This window comes from Chenopodium album, chromosome 4, assembly GCF_948465745.1.
Source record: "Chenopodium album chromosome 4, dcCheAlbu1.1, whole genome shotgun sequence".
In the NCBI taxonomy this organism is placed as follows: Eukaryota; Viridiplantae; Streptophyta; class Magnoliopsida; order Caryophyllales; family Amaranthaceae; genus Chenopodium; species Chenopodium album.
The window spans coordinates 47,876,681-47,885,994 of record NC_137837.1 but is presented as its reverse complement, the minus strand read 5'-3'; positions in this window follow the sequence as shown (position 1 = coordinate 47,885,994).

Sequence of the window (9,314 nt, the reverse complement as noted above, 5' to 3'; positions counted from 1 at the left end):
TCACCTTGACAGTCTTGCGCCACCCTTGCAATGATCCTTCGGCTGGAGTAATTAGTTTCGAGGGGTCAAAGTTTTCGCTTTGTAGGACTGTTTGAATGAGTGAGGAGTTATCTTCCTCATAAACTGGTTCATTTTTTTCTCGCCCAAACAGTAATCCCATGACGTTAAAGTCAAAGCATGGGGGTGCTTTCTCCTTACGGACAGGAGTTGGGATTTCGTCAGTGAAGTAGCAATCTAAGAAAATCTCGAATCCTGGTTGTCGTATGCCATTTACAACAAATGGCTCGGGAAATTCATGGCATGGATAGTCCTCTCCTTCTTTTATAAACTAACCGTTAAGCGTAAGAGGGTACTGATCCATTGGAATTGCTTTCTTTTGAATGCGAGCATCCCTACGTGCTTTCAACTTGTCCTGGGCCCGCTTGAGATCTTTCCAAGTCGGTTTGAAACCAAGTCCGGAAGTATCTAGTTTAGGGAGGCCAGGTGACTCTACCGATTTCGCTATCTCCTTCTTCTTTCCTAAGGTCATCCCAGGGAAGTGTCCTTGTTTCTTCAGCATGGTGTTGATAATCATGTTGGGATGGGGGTCGTGGCAAAGAGATATCCTTTCATCCTCTTGGATTAAGGAGACTTCTTCATTAAAGCCCCATAGGTCTTCGTCATCTTCGTCGTGCTCCACATTGATGATTGGATTTTCTGTTGATTTGATTCTCATCGGCGAAGCGTCAATAGTGATTGGAATTCCTCCAACTATGGCTTTCACTTGTTGGTTTAGAGATGAAGGGACGGCCTTTAGATCATGGAGCCAAGGGCGTCCTAACAACAGATTGAATGAGGCTTTGATGTCTACCACTTGAAAAGTAGTAGCATGTTCTATTACTCCTGCCGTCACATTTAGGGTTATTTTGCCAAGAGCTTGACGGCGAGTATTATCGTAAGCTCTTATTCCTTGTGTGGATGGAGTTCAATCCTCATCCCTTATGCCGAGCATCCTCGCAGTCCTATGTGGACAGACATTGATAGCTGATCCGTTGTCTACAAGAGTCATGGGAACATTCATCCTTTTGCAGACTACCGTGAGGTTTAACGCCTTGTAGTGTTTGTCACCTTCTGGGGGTAAATCTTTATCAGAGAAGGTGATTAGATTAATCGGACTAGGGAGGTCACTTGTGAGGAAGTTAGCTAGTCCCTCAGGAGTGGTGTTTGAATCTATCCCGATTTTATCCAAGGCGTTCATTACAGCCAACCTATGTTCTCGAGATGTTGCTAGGAGCTTCCATACATTTATCTCAACTTTTGTCTTCTTAAACTGTTTAACGATGTCGTTGTCTTCGATGATAGGTATGGGAACTTGTTGTACAGTAGGCATAGGTTGTGTTGAAACGGGAGGTTGCATTCTCCCGGATCTTGTGAGGACGTCTATTGATGAATCTTCTTCAGCCCAAATGTCGTCTGTGGTGTATAATACAGAAGGTGAAGGTCCTACTATGTCCTTTAGGTAGACATCTTCTTCATCATTGTCCCATACTCCATTAACAGTTATGTCCTCTTCTTGTTGAACTTGGATTAATTCCTTTTCATCAATCATTTTCTGCACCAAATCCTTGAATTTGAAACAGTTTTCTATGGTGTGCCCCCCTGACTGATGGTACTGACAGTAATATCTATCTGTCCTTTTTAATGATTCAAATGGTCTCAAATCGAGAGGTTTGACATTGCCACCCTCGGAGAGCATTTCGAACATTTGCGTATATGGGATCCCAATTGGAGTGTAAACTCTATTGCTCTTCTTGGGTTTTTCGGTGACTTGTAAGGGAAAGTACTTTGCTTCATAAGTCGTTTTCACCGGTGTGAATTCTCTTTTAGGTGCTTCCTTTGGACATGGAAGTTCATCATATTTCTTGTGAAGTTCGTTCACAACTTTGAGAGTTTCACGTAATAGTTGCGATGTCTCCCTCATAAACAGTGTGAGCAATTGTATGTCTTCCTTGTTTGCTGGTTCTGGAAGGTTATCTCTGACGTCGAAAAAGATCTCATCTTCTCCTTCTTCGACATTGGTTGCTTTGACAGGCTTAATGAGAGATGAGGGATCAACTTCGCTTTCTTCATCAGAGATAGCCAAAGTATGAGCTAGAGGTGCATTGTTAATACTTGGCTTCTTACTGGCAGGGGGCAACGGCAGTTTGTTACTGTCAATTAGGTCTTGGATAGCTTCCTTAAGTTTCCAACAGCTTTCAGTAGAATGGCCCCTACCTTGGTGATATTTGCAATGTGCGTTGGGGTTCCAGTTAGCCGACCTCTTCTCAACTGGTGGATCTCCAAATGGTCCAATGGGAGTTATAAGACCTTTTGCATTTAATCTATCAAATGCGGTGTCATAACTCATGCCAATAGGAGTGAAGTTCCTCCTAAATGGTTTCTTTTGTCCTTGATTGTTCATGGCGAGGACTTCTCCCAGATTAAAGGTGCTAACATTATTTGAGTGAGCGGTTTTGGAAGAAGAAGGATTGTCATTCTTCTTTCCTTTCCAGCCACTGTTGGAATTATTGTTGGCAGCTTTAGATTTAACCAAGTCATCTTCAATATTGATCCCAATATCATAAACAGCCTTAAAGGTATGAAGGTTATTTTGATATTTAAGATGTTTGGAATATTTTTCTTGGAGATTTTTAATGAACATTCTCACGGACTCTTTTTCACTTGGTACCTCGATCATTTTAGCTGAGGTTTCTCTCCACTTGTTAAAGAAAGAAGTGAAGCCTTCATTCTCTTTCTGTTTGAGGATTTCAAGTTCTCTATGATCAGTTTCGACTTGAATGTTGCATTTGTATCTATCAACGAAAGCGTTTGCTATGGATTCCCAGGTAGAGGTCTTTTCTTTTTCAAGAGAAAAGAACCATTGTTGGCAAACGGTCTCGAGAGATAGTGAGAACAAAGAAGGGAATACTTTCTTATCGATACCCTTGATACTCATTATTGTTTCAAATGCTCTTAAATGGAAGTAAGGGTTGTCAATTGCCCTAAATTTTGGGATGTCATTGGCGCTGAACTTCTGCGGAAGAAGATCTTTATCCACCGAGACCCCTTGGGATGTGAGTTCTTGAAACTTGTAGTCGCTGGACAACTTGCTTAGGCTCTCTTGCATGAGGTCCATTTTTTGTTGTTTCACGGGATCATCGATCTTCAGTGCGAGAAGCTTCAGTGTCTCAGTTACAGTAGCCAGTTGATTCTTGAGATCGTTGACTTCTTCTTGAGTTGCCATTATTACTCTTGCTTTTCTCTTGCGGGCTATAGGTTTGTCGAAAAGTTGGACTTGTACGAAGAGGTTATCTTTGATTAATCGTCCTTCATTTCTTGACCACGCGCTGTAAATTAAGCCAATTTGCGTTTTAATTACTTGACTCGAATCAACTTGACTTTATGGTTTTTATTTTTTTTAAAAAAAAATAAAAAATGTACATATTTTTGGGGAACTAAGTATTATTATTTATTGGAGGATTAATATCCGACTTACCCTCCTTAAAAAAAATGACGAAAAAAGCGCGCACACAAGACTCTCTTAATCATGGTCAAACATGTGTGTTGGTGTGTGCATTGAGTGTAAATGACATGCTTGGAATCTTGTGTAAGACCATGGGACTTAGTGCCTAAACTCGAACATTGATTCAATTAAGCATTATTGTCATCAAAATTAACCGAATTAAACAGAAAACTGATTAATTAGACATTAGGTGATGACTCTACAAATGATCCGAACTGTCGGCCAAGCAACAGGACTGGCGTCGCACTATGGTGGTTGGCGCCAGACAATTTAGTAAATGTCTGGCGCTACACACTATAACGTGGCACTACAGCTCAGACTTTGCCGCCAATATTGGAGCTTTGGTCTGGGACTGTTTTCGGTATTATTAGTAAACTGGGGTATGCCTAAAGTCGTACTAGGTCAATTTCGTTTAAAAAAAAAACTTTATTGACTCAAATTAATTAATTAATTAATTAAATAGGCAAAGTTCTTTGAGTCATTAATTTTAGTCTCAACACAAATCAACAAACGGTTAAGAGAAACATATAATATATATGCACAACAAATAATGCACAATTAGTCAAGTAGACACAATATGATGCAATGAGTTTGCAACCTAACCATGGCTCTAGTTCTCTAAAGTTCGGGATATGGTTTAGTCAATAGAGGGTCCATGGTTAATTGTCCAGATGCACCGCGCGGAAGCCTAACCGTGAAGGGTTGGCGCGAGTGGATGGGACACCGCGAGTTTTAGAAAAAACTCACTTCCATGGTTTGGTGAATTCAACATCTCGGATGTACCCTTTGTTGCCAGGAGCGCTCAATCGGGTAGATGGAGCATGAATTCCCAGAGGGTTATGTCCATATGTAGAACACATATGGGTTTCAGAAAAGTGAGAAAAAATTCAATCAGGAAGTAGGATCGAGCAAACAATACGAAAAACCGGTCGAAATTAGAACGCATATTTCTGGCTCGGTATTAGGGGAAATTGGCGGCAGCAAACAGAGACTGGCACCAACTTTTAATTGTAGCGCCTGGCACCAATACTGGCGTCTGGCGCTACGGCTAAAAGTGTGGCGCCAAGCTCTGGCCCCTGACGCTACTTCCCGCATGCCTCAGCAGGTTTCTGTGCTCAATAAAATCTTCCAGTTTCGCGCGGTGTTATTTCAGTCCTAGTTGTGAAAGACATTTATCAAATTTCCTACGTGTAAAATCCTATGTTTTTGACTCATTACGGATGGTCTTTCCAATGAGAACCTTTTTATGCATATGACAATAATGTTAATCAAAATTACGCACATGAAATACTTAGAACTTTTCGAGTCTCATCCACTCATTCTAAATCATTGCCGAAACAAATTCAGGAATTAAAATAGAAATCCTCCCCAGTGGAGTCGCCAAAAACTGTAGGGAATAATTTCAAGCCTTTAAAATCCCACTAGCTTGAACCCCACTGTGATCATACAATAAAGTACGGTGGCGTCGAAAAGGGAAGAAGATAGAGCAAAAGAGTCGCCAACAAGTTTTTAAGGAACTTGTAAACCGTTCACGAGGTGAAGGTTACACCCCTTAACGATCCAAGAGATCGTCAACTCCATAAGGTCATGAACCAAATAAGGGTTCGGGGATGATGGTACAAATCCAACCTAAAAGAGATTGAACCTGCCCTAATAATAGGCCTCTACTTTATTCTGATCGTATTCATGTGCGCTTTCTGACTAACATACAATCAATAGGATTAACCCTAAACCTGTTTATCTATGTTGGTTGAATTTAATGCACATATAAATCTATTATTGGCGATCACTTGAATTATAATCAAAGTTAACCTAACAAGATTATTAATTATCTTATTAAGCGTGATCACAAGTACCAATTCCCTTTAACATGCAATAAAAGGTGATCAAGCAATAATAATAAAATATCAAGCAACAATAATAATAATCAACATCATGAATAATAAAATTATAATCATAACAATAATAATATTCATAATCATGTTAAAGCATAATAAAAATAGCAAGATCCTAGGCATGATACTAACAAGATTAATAACAAACCCTAGCATGTCACTAAGCAATAAAAATCAAATCTTTAGCCCTAACATGATACTACCAATCATAAATATTAGGAAGAAAATAAAAGGCATCGCAGGAATCATAATAAACATATTTGATATTATAAACTTTTCCCTAAACATGATATTAGGAATCATAATAACAATATAAACATGATTTTTACATCATAATATCAATAAATCAATTAAAGCACTTACTTTGATGCCTCGTACCTCTTTCTAATAACAAAATACACGCGTTAGTAACTTCAAGGAAAATAATAATCAAAACAATTAAATTAAATAATTGAAAGAGAGATTTAGGACCAAACCCTCAGAAATTAAAACCTTTCACGTCTAGGGCGAAGGCAACTTCGAATATGGCTAGGTGTGTCTAGATCTTGTGAATGCGGAATTTTGTTTTAAAAAGCAAGAAAGAATAGAATGCTAAAGAATACTTGAGAATGAGAGAATTGGTGAATGATAGATGTAGATGATGAATGATCCCTTAAAACGGAGTTTTTGATACGATATTTATAGAGAAAATCAGCCAAAAAAGATAATTTAACAAAACAGAGTCTGACAATCGCAAAACAGGATTAGCGCCAACCCTGGCTAGCTGGCGCCAGACACAAGTGGCTAGCGCCAATGGCTAGCGCCTGGCGCCAAGCCTGGTTCCAGGCGCCAAGGCCTGGGATTGGACGCCAAACTGGATTTCAACGCGTTTTCGAAAATATGATAAATTTCCCGTACTGGAAGATAAAATAATATAATTCCTTCGAAAATGCTTTTTGATCTTGATTAAAACTTTGAAAAGTGAACAAAGTCAACTTATCAATGCTAATTGAATTAGGAATGAAAAGAACCTTCTAGAAGATCCTAGAAGACTAAAACCATTCCTAATTGCATTAGGAATGATAAATCATATTAGCCCCTCCCCTAGATCATTGGGCCCCATATAAAGTTCAAACCGGGCCCAGTTTAGTTATAAATTAGCCATAACTTCCTCAATATTCATCGGAATTGGGCTTATAATATATCGTTGGAAAGGTCTTTGCAAGCCCCATCCAACTACACCACTATCGGACCCATATCATGGACCAACCAAACTGGATTGGCTGTTTCCTTAAAATAAAGTTTTCCAAAACAGGGAGAAGAGAAAAGAAATAAAACTTTCCGCAACACTAGACCTTTCCACACTTTTGTTTCATTCGATTATGATTCGACGTGAAAGGTACTCATCACTGGGTTTGGTTTTGGGGAGACACAAATGGGTGTCTACAAGTACCTTTTGCGTCAAATCATAATCGAATGAAGCGAAAGTGTGGAAAGTCTAGTGTTGCGGAAAATTTTAATTTTCTTTTCTCGTCTCTCTGTTTTTGAAAACTTATTTTAGGAAAATAGCCAATCCAGTTTTGTTGGTCCATGATATGGTTCCAATAGTAGTATAGGTTGATGGGGCTTTACAAGAGCTTTCCAACGATATATTATAAGCCCAATATCGATGAATATTGAGGAAGTTATGGCCAAATTACTAAACTGGGCCCGGTTTGAGCCTTATATGCGCCCCAATGATCTAGAGGAGCGCCTAATATGATTTATCATTCCTAATGCAATTAGTAATGGTTTTAGTCTTCTAGATTCTTCTAGAAGGTTCTTTTCATTCCTAATTCAATTAGCATTGATAAATTGACTTTTGTTGACTTTTCAGAATTTTAATCAAAATCAAATAACATTTTCGAGGAAATTATATGATTTATCCTCCAGTACGGAAAATTTATCTGATTTTTGAAAACGCTTTAAAACCAGGCTTGGCGCCTGACCCCAGGCATTGGCGCCTGGAACCAGGCCTGGCGCTAACCATTGGCTCCTGGCGCTAGTGTTGGTGCCTAGCGCCAATTAGCCAAGGTTTGCGCCAACTCTGTTTTTCGTGTGTCAGACTCTATTTTGTTTATTTTATCCTTTTGGCTGATTTTCTCTATAAATAACGTATTAAAAACTCCGTTTTCATTCACCAATTCTCACAAACACTCATCAAGATTTTCTTGATTATTCTCTCTCTCTCTTTCTAAACTAGCCTTTTCCCAAATACAAAATTCCGCATTCGCAAGACTTAGAAACACCTAGCCATATTCGAAGTTGCCTTCGCCCTAGACGTGAAAGGTTTAATTTCTGAGGGTTTGGTCCCAAATCTCTATTTCAATTATTTAATTTAATTGTTTTGTTTATTATTTTCCTTGAAGTTACTAACGTGTGTATTTTGTTATTAGAAAGAGGTACGAGGCATCAAAGTAAGTGCTTTAATGGTTTTTTGTGATGTAGAAATCATGTTTATATTGTTATTATGATATTGCTAGTATCATGTCTATGCTAATTTTAATATCAAATATGCTTATTATGATTGTTACGATGCTTCCTATTTCCTTCCTAATATTTATGATTGTTATTATCATGCTAGGGTTAAAGATATGATTTTTAATGCTTAGTGACATGCTAGGGTTTGTTATTAATTTTGTTAGTATCATGCCTAGGATCTTGCTATTATTATGCTTTAATATTAACATGAACATGATTATTATTATAATTGTTATAATTTATGATGATTATGAATATTATGAATATTATTATTATTATTTTGATGATGATTATTTTATTTATGATTATTATTGTCTTGATTATGACTATAATTTTTTAATGATGATTATTATTATTGTTATGATTATTATTATGATTATTATAATTATTATTCATGATTGATTATTTTTATTATGTTGCTTGATACATTATTTTTTATTGTTTGATCACACCTTTTATTGCATGTTTAAAGGGAATTGGTACTTGTAATCACGCTTAATAAAATAATTAATAATCTTGTTTAGGGTTAATGTGATTATAATTTCAAGTGATCGCCAATAATAGTTTATTTGTGCATTAATATTCAACCAACATAGATAAACAAGTTCAGTGTTAATCCTATTGATTGCATGTTAATTAAAAAGCGCACATGAATACGATCAGAATAAAGTAGAGGCCTATTATTAGGGCAGGTTCAATCTCTTTTACGTTGGATTTGTACCATCATCCTCGAACCCTTATTTGGTTCTAGACCTTATGGAGTTGACGATCTCTTGGATCGTTAAGGGGTGTAACCTTCACCTCGTGAACGGTTTACAAGTTCCTTAAAAACTTGTTGGCGACTCTTCTGCTCTATCTTCTTCCCTTTTGGACGCCACCGTACTTTAGTGTATGATCACAGTGGGGTTCAAGCTAGGGGTTTAACGCTTGAAATTATTCCCTACAGTTTTTGGCGAGTCCACTGGGGAGGATTTCATAATTCCTGAATTTGTTTCGGCAACGATTTAGAATGAGTGGATGAGACTCGAAACGTTCTAAGTATTTCATGTGCATAATTTTGATTAACATTATTGTCATATGCATAAAAATGATCTCAAAAACGTAGGAAATTTGAGAAATATCTTTCACAACTAGGACTGAAATAACACCGCGCGAAACTGGAAAATTTTATCGAGTACAGAAAGCTGCTGAGGCATTTGGGAATTGAAGTAGTGTCAGGGGCCAGAGCTTGGCGCGAGCATTTTAGTCGTAGCGCCAGACGCCAGTATTGGCGCCAGGCACTACAGTTAAAAGCTAGCGCCCTTCTCTGATTGCTGGCGCCAATTTCCCCCAATACCGAGCCAGAAATATACGTTCTAATTACGACCGATTTTTCGAAT